The 15,748-nt window shown below is 37.1% G+C and overlaps 1 protein-coding gene across 1 annotated transcript in view; it reads right to left on the bottom strand.

Moving 5' to 3' along the window:
* TRHDE (thyrotropin releasing hormone degrading enzyme) overlaps positions 1-15,748 on the bottom strand; it is a 213,510-nt gene that overhangs the window by 74,710 nt on the left and 123,052 nt on the right. The gene's annotated exons all lie outside the window — the stretch shown is intronic.

The raw sequence follows: 15,748 nt of genomic DNA, 5'->3' as shown, positions 1-15,748 counted from the left end.
CATTTTGTCTAAAAATACAGAATCATTTAAGGCACAGTGAAATATTCAATAGCTTTCAAAGCTGAGTAAGTTGAATTGCAAATTAAAAAGCTAAAATAGGAATAAACAAAAGTGGGACAAGGTAAATAAATAACAACAAATACACTTGTGCATTCTAAGCGGCACTAGAAAATACTGCATGAATTGGTTCTTCTGAGAGCTGCTTTCACAATTGTAACACAGCAAAATAAAACGGGTGGAACACTTGAGGATTTGCTCCATCCAGGCAATAATCCTGTTTACCAATCTACCATTAGACATCAAATTTTACTAATTTTACTTTTACATTTTGTGTTCAGAAGGACTGCAAAGAAATGAAACGCTTCTGTCCTTTTGGTTTTGTTTTTTTTTCTCTCAAGACACGGACTGGGAAATTTAGATGTGGCTCACTGCTCAGTTAAACAATTCATTACCCTCCAATCTACATGTTTATTACACAAAGGAAAACAAAAAGAATCATTTTATCATTTACCATTATCATTTACCACAAAATAAGAAAACACAATGACATGCTCAACAGATGAGTGCAGTCCTGGTACCATACAACTTGTCTACTTTTTCACCATTCATGAAAGTTGCATATACACAGCATCAAATTAGGAGTGTTATTAAATGCATATTTCACAAAAATCAGTCCTAAGTGAGAGTTTGCATCAAAATATATTTCTAATAGCAAATCTAAATAGCAATCCAAAATCTGAGTGCACTATCTACAAGAGCTAAAGGTTACTGAACCAGGTCCCATCAAACTACCTCATATATCAGTATCCTGTTTTCAATAACCAGCAGCAGATATCTAGAAAGGGTGTAAAACAGGACAAGCATACAGTGAGACTTCCCCAGCATGCTCTTCCATTATCCAGCACTTCATGGCATGAGGAATCCTGAGCAGATTAGTATCTTTGTATTAAATAGTTACCTTCCATGAGTTTGGCCAGTTGTTTCTGAACCTATATAAATGCTTAGCATTTGCACACCTTTCAAAAAAAGCATTTTCCACTTCAGTGATCTGTGGGGTGAAGATACCTCCTTCAAACATCTGCTCATCTGCTGGTTTCATCTGCTGTTCCCTAATTCTGGCACTAGAAGACAGTGCATTACTGTTCCCTACTTTGGTCTCCCCAGTTCATTCATATTTCTACAGATCTCTATCATCTATGTCTTCGTATGAGAGCTTGGGTTTATACTGAGAATGCCAGCAGACACAATGACCCTACCACTCCCAGATAATGCTGCAAAGTTACATTTTCTTGCCAACACCCAAGCTTCGAAGCTAGCTAGGGTTACTATGACCCAGACGCAACATTCTTTACCAAATTATCAGCCTCTCTTGACGTACCTTTCATGGACAGGCACTCAGCTTAAACAGGAAAAGGCTTGTACATATCAGCATCAAATACGTCACAGGAAGTATTCAAACAGAAGCCAAACATCTACAACATACCCTGCTTGTCTGTTCTAAGGATGGAACAAGCAGGAATACAATCCATTCTTCCTCCTGGGGAGCCATAACTAAGCCTTAAATAGCTTGCAAAGGGGCAGAAGACATGTTCTTATTCACTGTAATCCTCCAGGGAAGGAGAATTAGCCACCCCTTTGCCTTTACATTGGATAGAAAAGTACTAAAGCAAACAGAAGAGATGCAAGACAAAGAATGAAAAAGGAGGATGGCACTGAAAACACAGTGGCCTGAATCTAAGCTGCACTGAGCACAGCTCCAAAGAAGGTAAAGTGACTTAAAGCCACTTTCTCATAAACACAGATACCCAGAATCATTTGGCTGCAGTGCTGCTTCCCATCATAAACTCAAAATTCTGTCACCTACAGAAGTTTTTCCGACAGCTGGAGCATGCTGGAGCATGAAAATATGCTTCAGTCATTTTCCTTTCAACTATAACCCTACAGTATGTGTGAGGAGAAAGATGGCAGGAAAACCTCTTTACCAACCCAAGACTCAGGACAGCTCTTCTGTCTACAATTCTCCCTTTCTCCTTCACTATAATGCCACCTTTAAATTTTTTCTTTGTCATGAAGAAAGTAGAGAGTTCACAGACCCTGCTACAGTGTCACTCATGATCAGACACACACACAAAAGTGATCATTTCAATTTACATTTTCAGTAGTTCTCTTGTAATAATATACTTGCATTAAAATACATATACAATAATACATCTTGGCATTAAAAAATGAAGCCACACTTTGGCAACAGGAATAAGAGTTTGATCTCTTCCACTCTATAAATAATAATAATCAAAAAATCAATGTGTTTTTCTGACATGTGTTTTAGTAATTTTTAACATAAAATAGATTTTATTTTTAATCCAGAACTTGTCATTGCCATGAAAACAAAGTCCAATTACTGCACAACAAAAACCTAAGATCTTGGAAAAAAACAACAGATTTAGACTATAATATAAAGTTTTGTCAAATAGAAATCTTAACCACCCCTAAAAAATTAAAAGGCTTAATGCTTTTCATATTATTACTTGAATACTGAAGCAGATAGCTTGAACTATCTATAGCAGAAATACAGTGGAAGTGCTAAAGACTTTTGAAAGATGTTTTTAGTAATGCTGTATTGATTAAGCTTGCAGGCCTTTTATTGTACTAGACTTTTTTAAGAAAAAGAGATTATTTAGAAGGGAAAAGTCTTTTATCCCTTTGCAATCTTAGTTCTCTCAGTCCTGCTAGAGACTGAGCCTCTTGGTTTCAGAAAAATGAACTATCCCCACCATCCAAACATGATAACGCTCACAACTAATAAAAGGTAGTGACTGATAAATGCACAGAGGTTAAACAAGGGGAAATAAGTCTCCAAACATGTATCTTATTTTCAGGAGAGACTTCAGATCTATAACCAGGAACTGAAATATCAATTCTAAGACCAAACTCCTTCCTCAGTTTATCTGTATGAAGTTGATTACTTGGCAGAAGGAACAGCTCACGACTTGTACCAGCGGTGCTGAGATCTGAACCAGATTAACATTGAGTAACTTTTTCTCCTAAAGATAACTGAGAAATCCCACTACCTAAGATGAGTGAGGAAAAAGTAGTAAAATACGGCATCAAATTCTTGTGGCTACATTGCTCTGAATGCCCTCATTTCTCAGTGATAAGGAAACAGCAGCCTTGCTCTACCTCTCTCTTTTGTATTTCACTTCTATTCCTGATGCACATCCTCCTCCCCTTAGCCTACAGTATGTTCTTGTCGAACAGTTTTATGCATGAATGTTGCAACTCATCAAAGATTTAAAGATACTAATAAAAATACCTAGTTCCGGTGGAAATCAGACTCTAAGGCTCTGGCTATCAAATCCAGCATGCTTGTTTTCCTGGAAATTTTTATACTTAAGAAACCAGACACCAGACACATTGACTACAACATGCCACCTTTTTTCCCCCCTTTCCTTTACACTGCTAACAGCAAAGCTTCTACCACATATTATCCTGACATTACCTAACATTCAAATGAAAAATCTTGGGTCAGGGTCAGAGGAAAGAAGGTACTGCATATGTTTGCAACAGTGAGTGACAAATGAGATGCAGTGAGAACACTGATAAAGCATTACCAGCAAGCTACAAATAAATGAAGATTCCTGTAAGTAAGTGAAACTACTGAATAAAAAAGCTAAAACAGCCAACTAGGTTTGCAGTATTTGTGAGCTGTAAAACAAGTCAACTCTTGAGAAAAAAAGAGCCCTAAGGAAGTGATTGTCCTCTTCACTGGGCAGTCAGAGAAGCAGTAGAGTACAAAATAGGAGTAGGTAAATTCACCTTAGCAGTCATAGTAAACACTGTATAAGGCAAATTAGATGGAGGTTAACTCTATTTGCATCAGAATCAATTTGTAACACTGAGTCAAGCGCAGAGCTACCTCCAAATTGAAAGAACAACTGTGATCAGACCACTTATCAAAGCAGTACTGCTAAGCCAGCTAAGAAAAAACTTGGGAACAGATTTTTTCCATGTGAGGTAAGCCAAGCAACTTCTTCTGCATCAGTTTTACTAAAAGTGCCCAAAACTGCTTCCAGACAGTCTTGTCAGAAACTGCCAACCTAGACAATACCCTAAAGTCATTCGACATACTCAAACTTTCATGAGTTCTACCAGAGGATCAAAAATGTTGATAACCTTCCTTCCCTTAATCTACTATTGCATTAAAATGTGTTCCTCCAACAAAAAATTAAGTTGCTCTCTGGTCAACAAGCCAAGAATTAAACTAACAAAGCATTTCAACTTATAATAACAAAAACCAGCATCAAAATTATGTTGAAACAGCAGACATATAAGGAGTGTAAGACCATGCCTGCAGCGGAGATAATCCCTATCTAGTACTAAAATTATCACATCTGTTTGATATACAGACACAGCATCAAACGCATTCCTGTATCTCCCTTTAGCTAATCATTTTGGTGGTACAGCCAAAGTACTTTCCACAATCTCTGCTCCTCCTTGTCCCCATCCTCCTGTTTCTGAGGCTACCTGGCAAACCAGATCTCTGAAATGACCTGTATGGGATGCAGGTCTCCCATTCTGCACCAAGGACACCCTGCTCTCCTTGATCAAGTTACCAAAAAGGACCTCAAAATCTTCCACTGGTACAAATGAAGTGGTGCTGGGTGGCAATGCATGGATGGGAACAAGCAGCTGGAGGCAGCACTGAGGGAAAGAGAAGGGTGATTTCCTAAGTCAATGTCCTGTACAAGTATGCAGCAAGCCTTATGAAAGAGAGCAGACAGAAACACAGTGGTGATGTCAGAATACAGTTAAGATGACCCACATATTATATTTAAGGTAAAAAAAAAAAAGTTTATTGTGTAGACCATTTCTCTAAAAGTGATACTCAAATGTTCTTTTCAGCTAATGGTTGACGGTATCATTCCTCCTCAATAGGCTAAGTAGACCAGTTAACTTCATTAAACTATGTATGGACACTGTCATTAAAAACTGAAGTAGACTAAACTCAGCGACTTCAAGTCACAATTTAAATGCTATCATGAATTAAGTAAATGAAATAACAGTTAACTTCAGTTTTAAAGTTCCCACATGGGGGCTATAATGAGGTTTAACTAATCCAATTACAATTCACACCATCAGCTACTTTGAACTTTCGTGTGTCCCTGTATAAACACAGCTTAAACCTTGTTTACTTGGCATTAAAATTAAAACTCTGAACTAGAATTTTACACCACTTTGAGCAATCAAAGAATATAGCTACTAAGGATAATATATTTTTTTTTTCTCCATATTTCTAATAATTCTACACAGGAGCTACATGTTGAATCCCTTCCAGATAGACATTTATTGGCTTCCATATTTTAAGTGATTAGTAATTCTATCTTCCTCTTCAGTCTTTGAAAGTGGTGACCCTGTAAGATGTTCAGGCCTGGCAAATAGGACTGTGGGCTTTTTACTTTATTTAATCTTCTCCAAATCTTTTTTGTCTTTTTCTTTAAATAATAACCCATAGGAATTATTTTATCTGCTCCACATATAATCACACTTTCTCAGTCTCTAATTTATCCAGCCTGTATTTTAACCATTAGCTGCAATAAGCAATTAAAAATTCTTGAGAGCAAGTAACACCTTTAATGTTCAAAGTAAATCTACTGTGGTACCACAGGAAAGCAGCACTTAAAATGTTCACTATCAGGATCATCTTATCTAAATTCTAGATTCAAGCTCCCAAATAGGCAAAAAGAAGTTACAAAAAAGCCGGAGTGGTGTGCAACATTACTTCAGAAGCACCATGCAAGTACTCACTTCAGCCGTGTTCAGTCAATGCCTAAAATCCTAGGGAAGGAAATCAGTGGAATCCCACCAACATATACCAGATGAAATTCCAGCCTTTTATTTTCAAAAGGTATACTTAGATTTTTTTACACGCAACAGTGATACAATGCTCACAATCAGGAGCAACTGGAAAATATCCACTGTCATCATGTCATATCTGCAATTAAATCATTACATGCAAACAGCAAGCTATAACTACTGATCAAGAAGAGTGACAATGGAACCATACATGAAAATAAATCTTAATTTTCTCTAGAGCCAATGGTGCTGAATAAGCTACACAATTATAGTATTTTACTTTGTCCTTTTTTCTTTGCAATTCATAATAGTCCCATATGCTCTAACAAGAATCAGATCAGCAGAACTGACATTTCTGGAATTATATGGGTTAATGGGATTGTTAGCATCAATTTCAGTGGGAGAAGAATTAGGACAATGTTGAGTATATCATCCATGGTGTTGGAAGTGTATCATTCATTTAGAGGATGTAAACAGCACCTGTGTCCTGTCCCAAACAAAACAACATCCAGTGTACCATCCAGAATGCTGAGACATAAGAGAAACCAGTAGGAGTAAGGAAGAGGCAAAAGCCATCATTAAGTCAATGGGTCTGCTTTCTTTGCTTTACCTGCTTCCTGTTGATAACAAAGCAGTACTGCAAAAATAGAAATAACCCAAATCAATATGGCCGTGTCATTTTCATTCCAACACGAGAAAAGAATAAAACCTCAAGCTGCCATAGAAACCACAATTTTTGCAATTAATACATCTTCTGCATTGCAACTCAATGAATCCAATGTGAATGAGGCATCTAAAATAGATTCAAAATTTGTACTCAGCCAAATTTCCAGCTACTTTTATATTCTGCTTTGCTGGGAATCCTTATTAAAAGATCAGAATTATTAAATGGAGAGGTTTATTTCCTTTGTAAAGTTTACCTTCACCTACTAGGTATTAGCATGAACAGGACAGAAGTTCCACTTTGAAACACAACAGCAGTTGCAGTGTGGTGGCAAAACAATTTGCATGCAAAGTCTAAAGGAAACAGATAGTGGGATTGCAGAGCTATTGCCTAGTAGAGTCTGATGGTATCTGCTGTGCAGTGAGACACCTGCTAGTATATTAAGCTTAGCTTTAAAGAAAAATGTATTTGACATATTATTTGGTAGTGGTATTGAACTACTCAGCTAAGAACAAATCTTACAGAAATAAAGCACTCTTTGAAATTGAACTGCATATATTTGACTGAATTTGTACATTAATTTTAGTTCTGCCTTGTGTGGTTGTATAATACTTTTGAACCTAAGCTCAGATATTGCTCAATAAATATATTTTTAATGCACACAAAATATGAGGGAATGTTTTCTACAGATATTTGGATGGCACCTGCTAATTGTGACAGGTTGCCTGCTCATTCCTCTGCATTAATTTTAACTATGCCCAGGGATTGCTAACCAGGCAAAAAAAATCTCTGCTGTACTTTTTTGTAATACATTTTTTCTGTAGAAGCCCCAGAACTGGAAAGAAATTAATGTTACTTACTATGGAAAAAGTCACTATAAACCACTTGAGAAAACTTATTTTAAGTATGATTGCATGTCACCGTGTCTAGTCCATAATGACCTGCAACATTCCTACAGTAACAATGAATAACAGATAGGAAAGCAGTCACAGTGAAGCTTCAACTTTACCTACAAGTTATTTGTTGCTCATATCAATTGAGAAGATTTTTCTCATGGTGTAAAAGACAATATAGTCACTAAAGCTGTATTTAATTTTGAAAAATGAAGACACCTTAAAAATCATTAGCATTTACATCTGGCTATATGCTATTGTGTCTACCTAGCTACAGTAAGTGAACTATAAATGTATGTAGAGAAAGAGAAAGGAATAGTCAGAGGATGAGGGAGGAGAAGGAGTAGGAGAAAGAGAAGAAGAATAAAGTTTTGATGACAGCCTGCTTCATCCGGTAGGGACTCAGCTTTTTTCCCAATGTCCTCTCTTGGCCTGAACAGAAGTAGATTTATTTTATTTCTGACATGTATTAAGTGTTAAGTAGAAGTTCAATCTTGCAGTCTTTGTGCTGGAAATATCCCCACTGACTTCTAAAGAGCTAATGGAAATTTTGATTGCATGAGGATGGTAAAATTGCACACAAAATGTGTACTTCCAATGCCCTGTAAAGTCCATTGTGCTAGCTCATAGCAACAGAGGCACAGTTGTTGCTGAGATCAGGAAAACAGTATAATTTTATTCCAAAAGAAAACATTTTCTTAAGTAGATAATCAGTCCACTGATGCTGAGAATTCATACCAATCATTCTTCCTTTTAATAATTTCTATAATAAAGTGTAGAAGAAAATAGTCATAACTGAATTTCACATGCAACTAAATAAGAAGCTCACTGAAAGCACACCAAGTGAATATCTGTAATATGACTGACGTAGCATTGTAACATTGTAACATTATGTAACATCGTCCTAAATGGCATCCTGCTCTGAGGAATCAAACTTAACAAGTAAATCATGTGTTTTTCTTACTAGTTGTTTTTGGTTTTGTAAGAAGTTTGAGCAATAAAACAACACTTGATCCTAGCTGAAGGACAGCATGACTTCCTCTTAGTTGAGGCAACACTGACTGTAACCTTGCTCTGAAACATAGGCACCGGGGACATCACCAGATATCGAGGTTCAGCAACACCTACCATTATCAATCCTTGTAGCTCTCCCTGCTGGGACCCCCGATGTGGCCAAAATGTAATTGTTAGAGCTGAAATCCTTATCTTCAAAAAGCCAATCTTAGACTGAATTCTTATTGAAAAATTCAGTCAAAACCAGGAAGAAAACATGAAAAAATACCATATTTTTCCTTTTCACTCTTTGAAAAGCTTTGCTGTCCCCACACAATTGGAGCACAGGTCTAAAGTTCAGAAGGAAAGTAACCTTGTTTCAGGAACATGCTTTTTCCTAGTTCTGGTCAACTTTAGATAACCTAGCAGCTAGAGAGCCTCTGTCTCCCTGTACCAAGGGCTCAGAGCTGCTTAAGCTTTGAGGGAAGTTTGAGCCCTGAAGCAGGAAGCAAAGAGCCTGTATCCGTTCTCTTGGCAATTCCCAACAACTGGGGAAAAAGCCTGTCTGATCCAAACATTCCAGAGACAAAGCAGAGCAGAAGGGAGGGAAAGAAGTCAGTATAACCAACCAGGAATATTCTGCTAATACAACACTTCGGGGAAAAGCTCCCTCTGCACAGCACCTACGTTAAATTGGGCAAAACCCCCCAGTGGTTATGACAGGTAGTGGCTGTAAGTGCGGGTGCCTTACGTTCAGCCCTGCGGTCTGACATGTAGCAGAGCTAGATTCTTCTGACTGAACTTGATGTGAAGTGTGTTCTGAATATCCGAAATAGTTTATAATTCTAAATACTTTGACAGAACCTTTTCTTGGGTTTCAAAGCAGATAACAAAATTTCATGGATCTTTTTCATTTTAATCACACTGGTCTAATTTCCATCCAAATATGCACCACTCTCATTGATTTATTTAAAGCAACACTAGTTGTATGATCGACAGTTTCTGGAGGCCTACCTTGGTGCCACTGGAAGCTGAGCTGCAGCCACACTGAACACTCAGAGCTGATGATGAAGCCAGTGGAAGCTGTGCTTTGAACACATAAACTTTTGTGAGCCATAAGTGCTAAGACACTTAGGAGGAAAATGTGCTGCACTAGGCATCTCCTACTGCATGCTCCATAGCTGTGTAAATTTTAACTTCAATTTCTGTGGACCTAGATCTCCATTTATAAAATGAGGCTAGCACCAACCCTTCCCTCCCTACAAGGTTCATGTCTTCTATTCCTGACTGTTGATGATGCACTTTGATACCATACCAGATGTCATTTAAGAAAATTCTATGTAGCAGTTAGGAACTGGGGCTACAAAGCAAATGAAAAGTATACAAAACTGTCTAACAGAAGGACAACCCAGTTACCATGGTCCACTTTGTGAACTAAATCAGACACTGTCCTATATAGAAAACATTGGTAAATGCGTAATTAAAAATCCTGGTTAAGGGGCATACAAAAAAAGGAAAAGAATGCAAAGATAGAATTAATTCTAGCATTTCTCAACAACTGCACATTTCAATTACATATCTTCAAAGAGCTGTACTTTAAACAGAAGCATTTTGCTATACGCATAGCATACTCAAATCCTGTTGGATCTACAGGGAAGTCTTCCATTTTTGATAGTGATATTCGACTCTGGCCCTTACTATGCTATACAACTTTAACACTTTCAAATGAAAAAAATACTGTGACACTGCAACTTACAGAAGTTTAGAAGTTTATTATGTAAACTTTTACTGACCTACTCAGTCATAGCGGAAAAAGCTACAGAAAAAGTCCATAAAACTAAATGCATTCTAAAATCGCGAACCTAAGATCCAGAGTGATGCAAATTAGAAGCGGAGAAATGCTGAGGGGCCAGAAAAGGTTAAAGATACTATCAATCTCATATGACATGCAGTGTAGAAAACAGTGATGTCAGCTCCTGTGAGATTTCCTATGACTTCCTATGTCCTGCTTTTAACAAGCTCAAGTTATCTTGTTGACAACTGTCAGTAGGTAAGACAGTTTAAAAAAAAATAAAGGGATCAGTAGCTACTAACTTAAGGACAGGTCATAGCCAGTACACCCATGGTGGTACTTTGATGTTCGCCAAGGTCATACACTCTGTGTTCTAAACCAGAGGAGATGGGTACAGAATTAACTGAAAAGTACTTTTCCCGACATCTACTAAATGCTCGAGCTGTAATACCTGAGGTACTCCAGCTGTAATGATGCTCCTGCCTGGTGGTAAAATTTACATCTTGTCACTGAACAAAGGAAGACTTCAGGTAGTTCCATGTGCACTGTTTATCCGGGGAGAGCATCACAGCTCACTGCTTCACTGAGCCTGATCCTAAGGTGTCTGGGGTTTTTGTGGGGTATTTTTTGTTTTGTTTAGTTGGGGGGGTTGGGGGGGAAAGGGGGAGGGAGGTCATTGGTTTTATAGATTTAGTTTTTTGTTGTTTTTATAGAAAACTCTATGAAGAAGTTTCTAATGACGTCTCATTTTAAATACCATAGAGCTAACTGCTGTGAATTGGGAGTAAAGATATAAATGGCTATGATAGAGTGAGAACATAGTTTAATATACTATGTAAAAAGTAGATGATAAAATAAGACTGTGGAAATATAAGAATATAGATCTTGTAGCACTAGATTTTTGGACAGAAGTGACAAACAATACGGAAAATGGCACATTAGAGCTCTATTTTACACCCAGAAAGTTTCTGATGGGGTTTCATATTGACTGCCACAATTCAAATAGAACACAGGCATGCACTGAGGTGTCTAAAACGCAGGAAATACTAAGCAGTGTGGATGAAAGAAAGTCTAACTAGCCAGCTTTATGGTAGTAAAAAGTGATTGAAATCTGAACCTTGCTGTATTTAACACCCAGCACATCACATTTCCCCAGACGTCTCCTCTGAAAGGTTGACCAATTTGTTTCAATATAGTGGCCACTCAACAGCACCAAAGAAGACAGCGATATCCAAAGCACTATATGGAAATTCTTCCTCAAATGTACAATGTGAAGCCTAAAGTACAAAAGCAGTTAATTTATCACACAAGCAGAGATTCCTACAGTAACTAATTCAAACTGCTGATGATGCACTAAATCAGAGTGAGTGATGAACACATACATAGCAGCAAGTGAAGTTCAAAAGGATACAGATCTATGTGATCAATGAGCTGCCACATGGCAAATGAAATGCAACGTTGACAAACGTACAGTCACAAGAGATGAGGCTCCAAAATAATCAAACCAAATATAAGAAAAGTTTAAATAAACCAGTGCAGAAATGTCTCATTACAGAGCTAGAGGTGACTCTTTACACACATCTAAGTACCAGACCTTCAAATCACTGGTTTTCCTTTCCATATTTAATATGAAAAATACCCACTGTTAACTTGAAGAAATGCCTTGCCATAAAGCAGTAAAACCCTCCAGGAAATGTAATACAGTGACACCAGTCATGTAAGCAATCATCTATTTCAAGCACACAGATTAGGAACAACAGCCTACAGATGAATATCTCACATGCATCTGGTATTATATTGCATATTACTGCCTTGAGTGATGACTTAACAATAAGGCCAACTTACAGCTTCTTCCTCTACTAGTCCATGCAGCTCAGAAACATAATCAGAGCAAGTGGTGACTACCTAGCCTCTTCAAACTGCAATCGCTGTACTAGCTGATTAATGGCTTTTTGACAGAAAAGCAACACCAGTTTGTAAGAAGAGGACTGGCATTCAGTGACATGCACCTCCAGAATTTCCCTCGAGCATAAGAAACTTTGCACATCATGAAAGATATCAGGACTTTTAAAAAGAAAGAGATCACCTACTGTGATAAGGAAGGGTTTTTATTAGACATTTTCTACAAAAATAATAGCTGTGACTTTCTCATATGCAAATTATTACCAGCTGTAGCTATTACTGTCATTATTCAATTATTCATTACAGCTAATATAAATATGTTCTCTTTTAGTTTTGTCTATGAAGTGCTATGTGAAAACAATTATAAAGTTCTCTCTTTGTTATTAAATTTTCTATTGGAAAATGTCACATGATTCAAGGTATCATATGTCCTTGAAGTGCTTCCAGAAAATCATACCTTCACTAGGTAGTCTCTTGGCTGCAGTTTTATTGTGGAACTTCCACACTTTAATAGCATGGTCTTTCACAGTATTATTTACCATGATTGGAATAGGCCTGTTACTCTTGACTGATATGAACCATCTACGCTTTAAAACTGAGCACGTCTACTACCTCCTTGCAGACTCCTCAACAGAATGGTTTGCTGAACTGTGCACCTTTGTACCTTTGCTTCACCTTGTATTCCTTGTTAAAGAATATCTAACAAAGAGGCCTACTCTCTTTCATCAACATTTTCCTTCTTTTTAACAAAATTGCTTGTTTTCCTTGACATATAAGATTTCTTGATCTGCTTTTCAAAAAAGTCCACCTGCCAGCTGATAGCATGTAATTAGATTGAGAAAAAAGTGGTAAAGAATGAAAAAGGTGGCTATCCCATTTACTTCTTGCTCTAAATCTTACCTTTTCAAAACCTTAACCTAGAAGTCAGTATATTTGTTGTAGCTTCTGTCATATAAAAGCTCTAATTCTGTAGCTCTTAATTGGATGATGAATCATACCTTGATTCTGATGAAACCATAAACACTGAACACACAAACACAAATAAAGGGCTATTCATTTTGGTATAATAAGACTACAAGAATACTCTTTTTCATCATCTATGAAATGCTTAAGGACATCCCTAATACACTAAAAAGAACTGGAATAAGATTAATACTGGAAATGCAACACAGCAGAGAGGAAACAGTCTAGAAACAAAGAAGGAGGGCTAAGGAGAATCTCTATCCTTTACTGGATACAGGGAGAAACATAAAGACAAATGATGAGGAAAAGGCTGAAGTATTTAATGCCTTTTTGCCTCATACTTTAATAGTAAGACCAGTTTTTCTCAGGGTACCCAGACCCCTGTGCTGAAAGACAGGGATGGGGAGCAGAACGAAGCCCCCATAATCCTAGGAAAAATGGTCAACAACCTGCTACACTACTTGGACACACACAAGTCTATGGGACTGGATGGGATGCACCCAAGGGTACTAAGTGAGAGCTGGCAGAAGTGTTCACCAAGCCACTTTCAATCATTTGTTGGCAGTCCTGGCTAACCAGGAAGGTCCCAGTTGACTGGAAGTTAATAAATGTGACACCCATTTACAAGTAAGACTGGAAAGAGGATCTAGGGAACTACAGACTCTTTAAAACTACCTGAAAGGAGGCTGTAGTGAAGTGGGGGTCAATCTTTTCTCCCAAGTGACAAGTGACAGGACAAGCGAAAATGGCCTCAAGTTATGCCAGGGGAAGTTTAGGTTGGATATTAGAAAAAATGTCCCCCCCAAAAGGGTTGTCAAGCACTGGAACAGGCTGTTCAAGGAAGTGGTTGAGTCGCCATCCCTGTGGATATTTTAAAGACATGTAGACGAAGCACTGAGGGACATGGTTTAGTGGTAGACTTAGAAGTGCTAGGTTAATGGTTGGACTCTATGATCTTAAAGGCCTTTTTGAACCTCAAGGATTGTATGATTCTATTAACTGTTGTGTTCTATGTACTGGAGGCTAATGAAAAATAAAGCAAACAAGATGAAGCAAAGGTCCTTAAGAACTCAGTTACTCAGCAAGCCATCAGAGTAATCCAGAAGAAATGAACTATCAAGTGCACTTTCAAAGTACTTGTTATTTAAAGAGATTTATAAGTAGTAGTAATACTTGATTTTGCAGCTATCCTTAAGAAAGGACATTCAGCTGAACATTAGAATTTCATGATAAAACTGGATTCAAGGCACCTTAATGCTAAATCCCAAGTGGTGGTATCAAGGCTAAAGAGCTAAGAAGCCTAAACCAATGCATGATAGAAAGGCTAAATTGTAGTACTTCAGTTCCCCTTATCATTAGTAAAGTTATGCTCCTAACTCCATAATGCAGGAGCACTATTTTGTTGGATCCATAAGCCACAAAGAATTAAATGACTGACAGACTTTTCCAGTTGTATAACTTGTAGCTTGTTTACTTTATTTCTTCTTTTGTTCAACTTGGAGACATTCATATGGAAAATCTCTGTCTGGATTTCAGTTTATATAAAAGTTATCTTTCTTCTGAACTGATGCAAGACCTTCATTAGTCAGATTTTCACAGTTAGATTTTTTATAGACTTCCACTAGTAAACAGAAGAGTTTCTACTTAGAGGAGACCTGGTGAAAAGCAGAAATAACAGGAAACTACTCAAATGAAAAAACAAAGCTCCATTACAACTTTACAATAATTATGACTATTTAATTCCTTGCATAGTCTTATTCTTTGATCTGAACTTTTTTAGCTATTTCTTTCAAGACTACTTGCACACTGTTATTTCTCAGCAAATATAAAAGAAAATAAGAAAATGGGGTTTGAGATTTATGCATTAAAACTTTCCCTTTCTAAAACTCTGAGTGAAACGCTTTTTGGGGGGAAAAGTGCTACTGAATTTCCACATTAATGGATCTTTGCAGGCCAAAGTTTCTTGCTGGAATATGCAGTTTGCTGGACTAAGGACAGAAGTATTATTAGCTTAAATGAGATGAGGGTTTTACCCTTGACATATACAAAATTTTATGAAGGAAACTTCTGATCTTAAGATTTCTTATCTGGATAAGATTAACTAACTTATCCACTTATGAACTGACCTGGTGTTACAATTAAGAAAATGATCCAACTGAGTCCTGTAAATAAGTTATGCTGCAAACTCTGAATGTCCTGTAAACTCTCCTGTATTTCTCCAGCAGTGTTCCTTTCATTGACTACTGCATGGAACACACCTCTCTGACATAACCAATGCATTTATTTAACTTTTGGTTTATATTTTATCTTCCAATTTATTTTGGTTAGAAGTAGAATTACTCTGTTAAAAAATGACCTGATCTTAGACATAGTTTATTTAAATTTCAGAATGAAAACCTTACTAAGAACAGATAAGATTGATTGCTCTTTCCATTTTAGCATAATTGTATTTCAGGTGAACATCAATTTACTTTAAGGGACACTTCTAAGTAGCAGCCTGCATCATACATAATTCATCAATCACAGCTGCCTGTAACTTGATTTACTCAAGCAGGTTTCAATGGAATAGAGGGAATTGTATTGTTTTTTATCCTTTGGCTTGTTTGTTTTTAAGTAGTTTACGAAACATTCATTTGTGCTGAATTATTGCTGAAAAGAGTTCATCCTTTGTAATCAGCATGTTGAATTTCT

The sequence above is a fragment of the Melopsittacus undulatus genome, chromosome 5 (assembly GCF_012275295.1).
Source record: "Melopsittacus undulatus isolate bMelUnd1 chromosome 5, bMelUnd1.mat.Z, whole genome shotgun sequence".
NCBI lineage: Eukaryota > Metazoa > Chordata > Aves > Psittaciformes > Psittaculidae > Melopsittacus > Melopsittacus undulatus.
The sequence above is the reverse complement of the archived record's forward strand: the minus strand, read 5'-3'. Positions and strand labels throughout refer to the sequence as shown.